Source organism: Zeugodacus cucurbitae, chromosome 5 (genome assembly GCF_028554725.1).
Source record: "Zeugodacus cucurbitae isolate PBARC_wt_2022May chromosome 5, idZeuCucr1.2, whole genome shotgun sequence".
Taxonomy (NCBI): Eukaryota; Metazoa; Arthropoda; class Insecta; order Diptera; family Tephritidae; genus Zeugodacus; species Zeugodacus cucurbitae.
Window position 1 is genome coordinate 73,302,290 of NC_071670.1, and position 12,208 is coordinate 73,314,497.

Below are 12,208 nucleotides of genomic sequence, written 5' to 3' on the forward strand. Positions count from 1 at the left end.
TTTCCGCCCCCAAATTTTTGTGCAAAGAAATGTGAATTTCTTTTTTCCGCCGAAAACATCCTTTCGACAAGCTCAACATTTTCGAGCTGAAGACATGTGTTTTTCCATTCATGCGGGAGTATCCAATGCGCCGTTATCTATACCGCAATTCCGCAGTAGCAGCAGCAAAAAGAAGCTGCAGAAAGTCTTGTTCGCTTTTGCTTGAAGGTTTTCTAGCCGAGTTTGGCTTCTCTCACTAACCACTCAAGACATTCATGCCAAAGCAAGCGTTGCAAGGCAACGTCAAATCAGACCGTGTGCCACCAATCTCTTCTCGAACTCATTTACTTTACTTATGTATGAAATACAAATCGTCTATATTATTTTATTTTATTTGATCTGACTTTTTTTGCTGCATTATGCACTTTCTCCACCAAATAACGCCACTCCTTCACATATACTGTGTAATCTTTGCCAAGCTTAACGAGATTACATGAAGCTGGCGTCGATGGAATTTGGCTATAACGGTTGGATTAGTCAGCAGTGTGGCATCATTTCTAGTTGTTGGCTTTTCAATTGTATTTCACGCCTTGGATAAATGATCGATAAATGTTGAATCACTTGAAGTCATTTGAAGTCCGATTGTAGGTAAGTATATATCAAAGGGAGTTTCGAAATAATCATTGCTATTACTCGTTAGACAATATATTCTTCTATTTCTTCCACACTACAACGGCGTTGCGTCCCGAGGAGCTCGGATTGAAGCTCTAAACAATGGAGATCTGATCGCAGATAAAGCTTCTTCTTCTAGAACCAAATGCAAAGCATCAGAAATCGCCCAATCGAGGCTCTCGTTCAACCGTGGAGGTTTCAACTGTGTCATTAGTTTTGGTGGTAACTTGAAGATATATGGATTACATCTTTTTATTTCAAGGAACAGATTTTTATGTTGAAAGATCGATTTCAGAATCAGATTTTTTTCGATGTCTTTGTAAATTTTCAGTAAAGTATTTTTGAAATTCGTTTACTATTTTCTTGAAGACTTTAAATATCGTAACTTTAACCAGCTTTTTACTATATTATTGCATCTATCTCATTACACTTTCATTCGTCAAATCCAGCTAAAATTTTCAATAAACAGCATAATTACATCTACATATGTATGTGTGACTTCAGTTAAATTTAAGAGACAGGGCTACTTCAGGGGGACTCGTGCCAGGGAGATGTCATCCTTGTCGTGGTTTGCTGTAATTATGCAACATAGTTGTTCTATGTTAGCTAAGCAACAAAAATGTCAATTGATAAACAAGTTCATATAGCAACAACATCCTCGAATTTGGTGTCCATAAGTCGTTAAAGGTTTTGAATGATGCGGTTTGTCACTCTCGCTAAATTAATCATAACCACAATTTGCTTTACAACAACACAAATTGCTTAAACTCAGAGAGTGAAGTATCCTGCAGCTGAAACCGTATGTGTTCGCTTTCAGTTTATTATGAAATTGGAGACTGTTGGGTGAGAAGGGACGCAATAGATTTCACATTGACCCATATTTTTTATGATGCAGAGACTGAGACAAAAAAAATATTTTGTAATTTTTTATCCATTACGAGAAGAGTAAACACTCACTCACAAATGGAAGTGCCACAAATATCAAAAATATTTATATTATATTTACTCAGTTTCAGAAAAGGAAACCCAATTGTGCGATTGTGCAATGTAGTGAAAAGACATAAAGATCTAGTGGAAATAATTCAAAATTCTGCTTTTGCTGTGCCTTTGCTCACTCGACCCATCAAAATCGGGAAATATCTTACTCTTCTTTGAGCGATGGAAAGCTTCACGCAATTTCTGAATGTATTCTTTTGGTTGGGATTAAGTTATAACGCGATAATTCTGCGTTGGTGAAAATAAACACACACGCACACACACATACATATTACAAAGTATATATGTATATTCGCGTCCACAATTGTGGGTCACCTTTGACGGGCGGCAACGGCATGTGGTCAGCTCGCAAAAGAACTATGTGTGTGTATATGATAGTCTGTCTGCATTATGGGACATGCAAGATTGTGTGTATATCGGTAGTGTTTACCCGCAGCATTGGCCTGAATCTTGCCACCTTTGAGTGGCACATAAGAGCCGGAAAGCGCAAATGGAATTAAAAATTTATTTTTTTAAATTTCACAATGGAGAGAGTAACTCCAACAATTTATTTTTTAGCCGCTTTTAACATGTTGCACAGAGTAAAATAGTTCTCTTCATTTAACTCTGATTTTCTATGGCCATAATCGTTATAATGATACCAAACAAGGTCTCAATTAAAGGAATTTTTTTATAATAAATGTGTCTTTTTGAATAAATACGCCTTTAATTATTAAATGTTGTCAGAGTATCCGTTATTCAACTGCACCCGTACTTGCTTGCTTTACCTTTGTACTCAAGGCCTTGAGAGCACCACTTTGGTTTTGGTTGAATTTAAATTTGTTTGTCTTTATTATACACTCCGTCCCTTACTCTCTGGCATTTACATGCACTCATGTGGGAACTTCAGCAGCGTTTTTGTGTAAATTTCGTAGGAGAAAGCCTAGCCTTCCACTCTCAGCGCCCATCTACAGCGTTCAACCAGTTTTTGTGTAATCCACTTAATATTACGTCTACGCACCGCTGGGCCCACCTTTTGATTAATTAACTTTGAACAGCAGTTGAATTCACACCGTTTGCTACAAAGTTGAAGCTGAGCTGCTGCAGACCGAAAGAAATTGCTCATTGTTCAAGTACAAGTTAACCGGCGAGTAATTCTTGCCACTTTCCACAGCAACAACTCTGTTAGACAAGGTGAACACAGGAGCTTAAAGCCAATTAAAGCGCTTGCCGCAGTATCAATACACCAACGGTCAATTATGCAGTCATTCCTTGCTAGTTTATTGAGCCCGTTGAGAAGTGAAAGCAAGCCCCAAATTTGAGCACAACACCAAAGCAAATATTTGCCTGGGAGTAATAAAATTTGCCTACAAATCGCCATTTAAATTTCCAATCACGTGCCGCATACACCTTAAATCGATGCCGAACACCGGCGCATCCCACCACACGCCTGCAAGTGAGCCTCCCAACGCTAAGCTCTTGGCCGCAACTGTCGTCGAAGCGCAACCAGCGTTCCACATGCACACACTGTGGCGGGCATGAGGAGGGCAGACTTTTCAGGTATGGCGGTTTTCGCGTTTGCATGATTGCGTATAAATTAGTCGACCTGGAACCGCATTGACGCGTTGCGACTATTAATTGCGCCACCGAGATTTACGATCCAACCCACATTCCACCGCCTCAGAGCCTGGTTCGGCATGGTGACATCCATTGACGTTGCTAAATGGCCTCTTGTAGCCGATGAATCTTCCTGCGGTGCGTGCGCCCAAATTGCTCCAATTAGCGCAGCAAAGCGTGCGTCTTCAATGCAGCGTGTGATGGAATCGCTATTTACGCATGCCGACTCATTAGAAAAACATGGAGACTCTTCGCGCTGGTTATGGCGGAATTCAGAGCATCCAAAGACACCTCAATTTGTCAACAATTTATTGAACAACAAGTTTCCCTTGCGCACTCACCAATATTCAAATTCAACAGATGTATAGCAGTTTTAACGATTCCAATATAGGCCACTCGCTTTTAATGTCGATTGTGTCAGCAATGTATACATATATTATAGTAAAAAGTGCTGGAGGGCACAATTTTCAAAGGAAATAAATGCTGAGAAGCAGTTTCGGAACCAACTTAGGATTCTTCATATCCTTCATAGCTCTTTACTTATTGAAATGTATGCCAAGCTCAAGGTTTAGATACTTCCTTAGACTACATTGCGCATAACATTTTTCTTAAATTATTTGTTCATCTGAAAGCAGTTTTTCAGCATTCCTAAGAGACCATCTTATCTGGTTTCCAAAGCCGTATTCCAAAGATGAAAGCAGCTTTCAAACATGGACCTCAAAGCGAAGGGTTTTTTTGAAAAGAGCTGATTTAATACGAACTCGTTTTGGCTTTCCACTTTAGAATTGTGTGAAGTTATGGTTATCGTTATTTAACCACTTTATGAGAAGCAGTGAAGCAATTTGGAATTTACCACTATTTCTATATATATTCTATTTATAGAGTCATATTTTATAAACAATTTGGTAATAACGGGCTTCGGGGAATATCCCGACTTGCCGTTTATTCCTCAAAATGATTTTAGTTTCTTTACATTTCGTCAGTTATTTACCATCTATCTGAATGCATGATACGCATAAAGGGATTCATAAACACAAAAACAACAACAGAAAAATACTTTTTTCTACATAAGGACTTAAGATGGCAAGTACTATTGCTCGGAGCGATGGCGCATGTTTGGGTTAATATGTCACTGAGAGGGAAAAAATTCAGACTGAACAGCCATTGACATATAAATGTCAAGCGGCATAAGAAACAAGCGAATGCAAATGCTGAACTGATTTCAAACAGCAAATATATGCGAAACGGTGAAATGCACTTAGAGAAAAAGTTTGAAAATGTATCCAGAATTAATTGTCAGACTATGCTGATTCACTAGTGACTTAGACCTTAGTACAAAACCAACTGTTAAGCGAAGTGATCAGATATTAAGTAGTACATTTCATTAAATGTACGCTGTGCGGACTTTTTACTGGACTTCCAAACTAGTAGTATTGGGACCGGAATGGATTCAAAAAGAACAATCGCATTTAATATAGGTAAATTGAGTTAATTTGATGAAAGTGTAAAACGTCAACCCAAGTAATAGATCGTTTGATCTGAGTTTATCAAGCATCAGATATCTTGGCAGAAGAAGGGTTTGCTTCCATATGCTGTGGTGCAGCCTTTATTCCATATCTCAAAATAGGACCTAGATTTGTGCCATTTTTTTTCACAGTGCACTTGCAGCGTTCGTTGAGGCGTCACATGCGAAAATTATACAGCAAAAAAGGGGAGCGTAGAAGTGGATGGACGGGAAATGGAGCAAAAACAAGTGACGTCTGGTGTGTGATAAGAGCTGTTGTGGGTTAAATGAAGGTTTGGCTTTTAACGCTAATAGGCATATACATACACTTGCATATATCGCATATGCTCGCATATATTCGATATCAAATTTTTTGTTCACATTATTTGAGAATTACAGAATTTTAGCAACTGAAATACAAACTAAGAAGCCGAAATGCTTTTAATTACTGAGAATTTAAGAGAAATATATCGGATACATTTTCAAGATAAGGCAGAGCAGAGAATATTTCTCAAAGTTTTTGCTGAAAATCCATTTCTCACACACAATGCACAAACACATTCAAATGTCGGCTCATAAAGGTGACTGTCATCCTTTTGAGTGTGCGTTTGCCATTGCATTGCCTGTTGATGACCTCAGAGATAGCAACGCACAGCACACACTCACCCACACACGAGCAAGCAGATGGCTGCATTTTAATTATGGCATAAATTTAAATTAGATCGGCCAGTGCCAAGAGCCAAGAGGAGCCAAGCCGGGCCGAGTCGTTCGAAACACTTGTGCATGCCGCTGTTGACAGCTGCCTGATTGCATTATGCACTTTGCCTGTTGCCGCACACCTCCCGCACTGACGCAATTTGCACAGACCAAGCCAAGGCGATGCAACTAATTTATTGCTCTGCGCTGCACAGCTGCTGCCGACGTCGACAAGACACTTTAAGTGCTCTGATTAAGTAGCAAACAAATTGCAACAACAACAACAACAACAACAACAAATTGCAATAACAACGTGCGCAAGAGTTGTGTACATTACCGGGTTTGATGTAAAATGCTTTCAATATGTTTCCACTGCCGGATCTAATAACATGCAACAAAGCGATGCAAAACCAATGAGAGCAATGCGAACAATAAAAACAACACAACATAATAGCAACAAAGCTCGGTCAATGCAAATGACATTAACAGCCATGTGTGAGCACACACGCACCCACACATACAAATGCGGGTGCATTTGAAGGTGTCGTCGGTTGGTTGGTGGCTTTGCCACTGCAGATGCATTTATGACGTCGCCACCGCAATGCTTACCGCTTCCGTCCTGCCTCGGAAAACATCTCGAGAGACACATTTCAGCTGCTCGATTTAGATGCATGGCAAAATTTAGTGAAAGACACTTGCTTTTGTTGTTGCTTTTGTTACTTTCATGAGCAATTTCTCAAAGATAGCTTTGTTATTATTATTGCCAAAGATAGATAACAAACAACAACGGCCAGAAGTACGTACTTGCATGTTGCATGCCTCGCTACAAGGGTTGCCATGGCAAGCTAATTCGACGTCATGTTCTCAATGAGCCATGGACACATAGAAAAGTGTGTGCTCAGCACCGTTTTGTCGGTTGTTTCATGGCATAGCTGCAGCTCTCAACAATCGATAACTGGCTGTTGCTATTTTAATATTGTCTGCCCCTTGCGCATCCACCTACTACAAAGCCATAGAAGATTAAGTATCAAGTGTACTCGTCTAAGCACTTTGGTATATGTATATAGCGCGCATACAAAAACAATGTGTGTTTAGAAGTGCTCGAAGGCCACAACATCCGTTGAGCGCAATTAACATGCCTGGAATTACCGAGAATATCGAAGAACAGCTGTGTACAACTTCCGCCTGGGGGCATCTTGAATGTAGATGTGATGCTATTTTCATGCCGTCGTGGGGTTATGGTTTGACTTTGGTATTACTCTGTGGAAAATAACAAAATGTTTCTAAAATTGGCTGAAACTTCGTACTGCCTCTAATGCAAAATAACCATGTGGAGTACGAAAAGCCGATGAAGTTCTTAAGTCATATTTATTAAGAACTTAAGATGTATAATTATAGCGGCACACATTCGAAAAAAGTACTTCGAAGATGAAACGAGAGAATTATTATACAAATTCTTGCAATTTTTAATTTCCATCTGGCGGTGGGGGTTGTGGTGGGAAGCCCAGCACTTCACAAGAGAAACGCGGAGCACGTGTCTCCAACAACATATGTTCGCGATTGCTGTTAATTAAGCGCGCCGACAGAGGAAGCAAACACACGCACATACATACTCACATAAACAATTAGTAACGGCTTATACTCGCTTATACTCCCGGGATGCAGGCATCTCCATGTATGTGTAAATATATTTATATTTGTCTCTATGTCGGTTTATGCGCTTTCCTGAAAGTTATACGCGCCGCCGAGAGTATTTCATGCTTGCAATTTCGCACTTTGGCAGTAAACCGATTAGAAGCAGAAACGGCGCAGACAGGCTGTTTGTTGTCTCAGTTGCCGACAGTAACTCCAGGGCGCTTTCTTACCTCTCCGCTTATCCCCAATAAAATTTAGTCTTCTATACTAATTTGATCTTCTTGCAGTTAGCGTAAGGGCCCATTAAAAGAGTAAATAAGATGTAGGATCTAAAACTCCAGTAATATTGCACTCAAAGTCTTTCGACAATCAAAGAAGCAAAAGGGGATGCAATGATAAGCTTGATGTCATCAGAGCTGTGGTGTTTTCAATCAATGACAAGAATTAAATGGTTTTTATGGAAGAATAACTCAAAGATAGAGACAAATTATCAGAAAAATACAAGTATCCGAACTGGACCTGGATTTATATACATAAACCTCGACACATCAAGAATACTCCGTTCAACCTTTGTAGTAACAATATTAACAACTGGACCTATCTCAATTTTAGTCAGCGTAGAAGCGTCCCTGGCTACTTCAAATAATCCTCTTATAAGTAGATTCTACACACTCCCCTTTCATTAGATCTCCTAAAGTACTGACTGCCAACAACTCAAATAACTTAGGGCTGGTAATATAAAACTGTACTGCAAGCGAGAAAGTAAACGAATCTCGATTATTGCACAAACGAACTCAAATCCGAAACAGCCAACCATTTTAACTTATATTCATTTTCGGTTTAATACAAATACGCAGAATCGGCGCGTAGCCGCTTCGTCCTCGCTTTCCACCGCACGCATCCCACTTTCTATTTGCGCTCGTCTAGTTTCCTGTTAAACATAATTAAGTGCTGCGCTCTTCCGCCGTGCAGACTCCCCTTCCACTTCCCGCGCTCAACAAACTTTACCGGGATGCCGGGCTCTAAGATGCCGGGGCCGTTGCTTTGGTGGCACAAGCCCGAGCGCGGTGAGCACAAATAAAGCGGCAGCAAAACAATGGAAATAAAGTGGATGAGAGTTGCAACTAACAACAAGAGCAACAGCAACACATCGCAGCGAATAGCGCAAATGTTTACGAAATAAGCGAAAATAGACAAGCGGAAGTGCGACACCGTTAGAGGAAAGTGGAAAACAAAAACAATGCACGAAGCAGCACAAAGTGCACAAACGCACAAATGCAAAGGTAGACGGAGGCGCTCAGAGATAGTTCTAGCAGCAGCAGTGGTAGCCTGCAGGCGGCGCTTTGTCTGGTGTGGCGCTGCAAAAGTGTAAACAATTAAAATTTAATTACATTTCTGCGCGACTTGGCTTCGCAAACAAAATGAGCGCAACTCAGCCGTACTTAGCCATCGCTATCGCACCGCTTCCACGCTCGTGCTGCGTTTGCATGCTTGGCTCATCTCATTTCCCGTCGCTGATCCAGCCGCAGATTTGTGTGGCAACCACACCACCAGTAGCGCCAATATAGCAGCTAACGGTACTTTGTCACATTAAATTAGACGCTCTCTCACTTAGCCGAGTGCTTGTAGCCGAGCACGCAAAACAACTGTATTTATTTGTTTAATGCCCTAGTTTTTGCTCGCTCGCAAAATCGCATAAATGAATCAAACGTAATTAAGAGATTTTCGCAGCGTTCTCAAAGCCCCAATTAATCCGCGCCTCTAATTAATGTCTAGTTGATACGAAATAAACATGTCAAAAGGCTATCTCCTCCATTCTATGCGATATACGAAGCCGTGCATTAGTCAAACAAGCCGAGCATAGAACATAAGCTCTACTCATCAATCAGACCGCTCCCGCTTTTAAAAAATAAATTTCGCTTTTGAGTCACCCACTTGCACGTCTTCTAATCAGGCATCACTCCTATGTATGAGTATGCTTAGCAATTATGTAATCCTCATCATCTGAGCTGAGCATTTGTAGATTGCAATTTATTCACGCCAAAAATTGAAAAGCGCATTACTCATTTGCCGGTTTCATTGCTCTGATACTTCCGTTCGGAACCGGGTCAATTGGTTTTGCGTTTTATCACTAATTATACTCTCGCAACAAATGTTGCTAAAGAGAGTATTATAGTTTTGTTCACATAACGGTTGTTTGTAACACCCAAAACTAAACGAGTTAGATATAGGGTTATATATACCAAAGTGATCAGGGTGAAAATCAAATCCGAATGTCTGTCTGTCCGTCCGTCCGTCCGTCTGTGAAAGCTGTAAGTTGAGTAAAAATTAAGATATCTTGATGAAACTTGGCACACTTATTTCGGAACGGAAACGGAAACGGAAAACACATAAAGTGCCATAACTAAGCCATTAATAAAGCTATGGCAATAAAATTTGGTATGAAGGCTCGCACTATGAAGGGGCATATGTGGATGTAATTTTTTTGAGGAAGAGCTATATAAACCAAATTTTTTGCAGACGTTTTTTTTGGCCACTTCTTAATACATTCCAAAAATGAAAGAAATCGGATCATAACCACGCCCATCTTCCATACAAAGGTTAGGTTGAAAATTACTAAAAGTGGGTTAACTCACTAACGAAAAACGTCAGAAACACTAAATTTCACATAAGAAATGGCATATGAAAGCTGCACTCAGATTGGTTTACAAAATGGAAAATGGGCGTGGCGTCGCCCACTTATGGATCAAAAACCATATCTCAGGAACTACTCGACCGATTTCAATGAAACTTGGTTTGTAATAGTTTCCTTACATCCCAATGATATGTTGATATAAATAGGCCAAATCGCTTCACAACCACGCCTACTTCCTATATGCCAGAACTTTGAAGACGATCTGAATCGTTTACATTACAATATATAAAGTAAGTACTAGTGAAGATATCGGTGCAGAACTTTGCACAAATACTATGTTTATAGTGTGGCAGCCCTATTCTAAAAATCGCCGAAATCGGACCATAGGTTTTTAAGACCCCATATATCGAACACGAGGACCTCGGTGCTACTAACCTAATATTATGGTTTCCAACTTTCAATGGACTTTATACAATATATATGACGAATATGTGGGTACACCCGAACTTAGCCCTGCCTTACTTGTTTTTATGTAGAGACTTCTGTAAATGTATGCTAAATTGAATAGAGTCACATGCGTCTTACCTTCCATATAGGAAAATTCTGAACTTGTGAAAAACATTCATCATAGCGGTTATATGGAAAGTCAAACAGAGCATGTTGGGAGCAGATTCTCAAAGATAAGAAACCGGTTAATAACTACTTGCGTCAAGGAGCGTACTTTTGAAATCACTTAAACGCTAAATACCATAATATGAAAGAATATTGTAAGAAATATGCGGGGCTTGAAGTGCAGATCATACATTATGTTTCTATTTAAAAAAATGTTTACCAGAAGGATTTGTCTTTGGTCAAATTCATTCTTAGCTTCAATCCGTAAGCAAGACGATTGCCTTGGGAACCCTTTATTAAAAATTAGTAAATAATAAGCTACCAATATATTTTTTCAATAGAAATCACGGCTATAAAAATTAGTTGTTCTAATCACCAAGTCACCTAGGTATACCACTACTCACATATCCAATTTTGGTGCCTCGATTTTCCTACAGGGCGTTTCGCATGCATCTCTGTATGTGAGCGTGAGTTCATGATTTCAAAATGCAATGCAATGGTGATTGTTATTGTTGTAGAGTTAAATGAAAATGCCAAAAATTTGAATAATAATTGGTTTATGTGGAAAATGCTATCGAAATATGAAACAAAATTCACATAAATATAGTGCAAATGCAGTGTGTCTGTGCAGTGTTGTTGGTTCTATGAAGAAATTGAAATATTAAAGATTCATGGGTTTTTGTGTAAATTTAATAATTTAAATTCTCGTTTGAGGTTTTTCTTTGTTTTGCATATTTGGTGAAAATTCTTGCTCATTTGCCAAAAGTGAAATGAACTATGAATTAAGTGCATACCAAATGGAATGTAATACTAACAACAGCTTCATAAAACATAAATGCCCAACAACAAAAGCAACTTGAGCATTGTGAGCGATTGAATATTCATATTCTATTGGCAATTTGCGCAAATTTAATAGAAATTGTATTGAAATTGTTTATTGACGTGTAAGCAACGGCAAATTCTCAAGGAGCACTGACCACAAATTGCCTCAGCACGGCTAGCAGACTCACTTCAAAAACCACCGTTGGAATAATATTGGCAATTCAAGCGTGAATTATTACAAATGATGTAAATTAGACAGCATTCTCGGAAGTAAGTCGATGTGTGGTATGTGCGAGGGAATTGTTTGGAACACTATTAATCAAACACCTGCTGCGGCAGCGATTAATCAGCGCAAGGCCATGGCCCGCCACTGCTTCCCCTTTCGACTTGCCGAACCTTTTATATAAATAAATAAACACAAAGAGCATCATTTATCAAATGGAAATTCATTATCACACTCTGGCAATGTACTCATAAGCACGCGCACACGCGCACACGCGCACACACACACACATACTCTCTCACTGCGCACCATTGGTTTGGTTGCGTATACGCCCTGGTCGTGTGCGAAATTATTAATCATGGCGCTGCTTCATAGCTGAGTATGCGACTTGAAATTTTCCACATTTGCACGCCCACTCGTGTCACATGAATATCCGGCGGCGTGCACTTCATCAAAAATACCTTATCTGCAGCACCGCGCGTTCGGGAATAGAGCCCGTTTGGCTATCGAAAGGTCTTCACTGTCGTCATTACAGTTGCTGCAATCAAACGGCACCTGAACACACATATCCTCATACTCTATGGTTTACTATTTGAAATAGCAACAACAACAAAAAGCTAGAAACAGCGATGGCATAAATTGGTCAAACGAGCAACCAGCGCGTGAAGCACAACAACACCAACAAATCCGGCAGTTTCGTTTCCGGCGCTGTGCGCGTTGCACGTTGCACGTACCGGGCAGCCAGCGATGATGTGTGGACGTATGTGCCGCGCATGCATGATGTGTGGCAGCGTTGCAGCATCGTTGCATGCCACATGAAGCCAGCGCCGACAGACTC

At 40.0% G+C, this 12,208-nt stretch overlaps 1 long non-coding RNA gene across 1 annotated transcript in view; it reads right to left on the reverse strand.

The window, feature by feature from the left end:
* Positions 1-11,203, reverse strand: part of LOC128922192 (uncharacterized) — a 30,727-nt gene extending 19,524 nt beyond the window's left edge. Inside the window, exons 1-2 of the long non-coding RNA XR_008471456.1 lie at positions 10,546-11,203; positions 10,299-10,453 (exon numbers count right to left, since the gene is read on the reverse strand). This is a non-coding gene — a long non-coding RNA (uncharacterized LOC128922192). The remainder of the gene's footprint in view (positions 1-10,298; positions 10,454-10,545) is intronic.
* Positions 11,204-12,208: the final 1,005 nt, after the last annotated feature.